Genomic DNA, 274 nt, shown 5'->3' with positions numbered 1-274 from the left:
ACGTAAGATAATCAAAATATAATAACTCAAACCCCATGCTGATAAATAATGAGTACCTTAATCAATGTTTTAACTCATACCTCATGTCAGGGTATATGTCATCACTGAGTATATATTATCATATGGTTTAACATTATCAAATGATTTCACATTGTCGTGTTCCACTAGAGAATCAACAAGTATCTACCTTTTAAGTAAAATGTACACAAGATTACATAAGTTATGCAATTGGAATTTGAATGTGTGTTGCCAAATGTTTGTAATGTCTTCCTGT

Source organism: Mytilus galloprovincialis, chromosome 6 (assembly GCF_965363235.1).
Source record: "Mytilus galloprovincialis chromosome 6, xbMytGall1.hap1.1, whole genome shotgun sequence".
NCBI lineage: Eukaryota > Metazoa > Mollusca > Bivalvia > Mytilida > Mytilidae > Mytilus > Mytilus galloprovincialis.
This window is presented reverse-complemented; position numbering follows the sequence as displayed.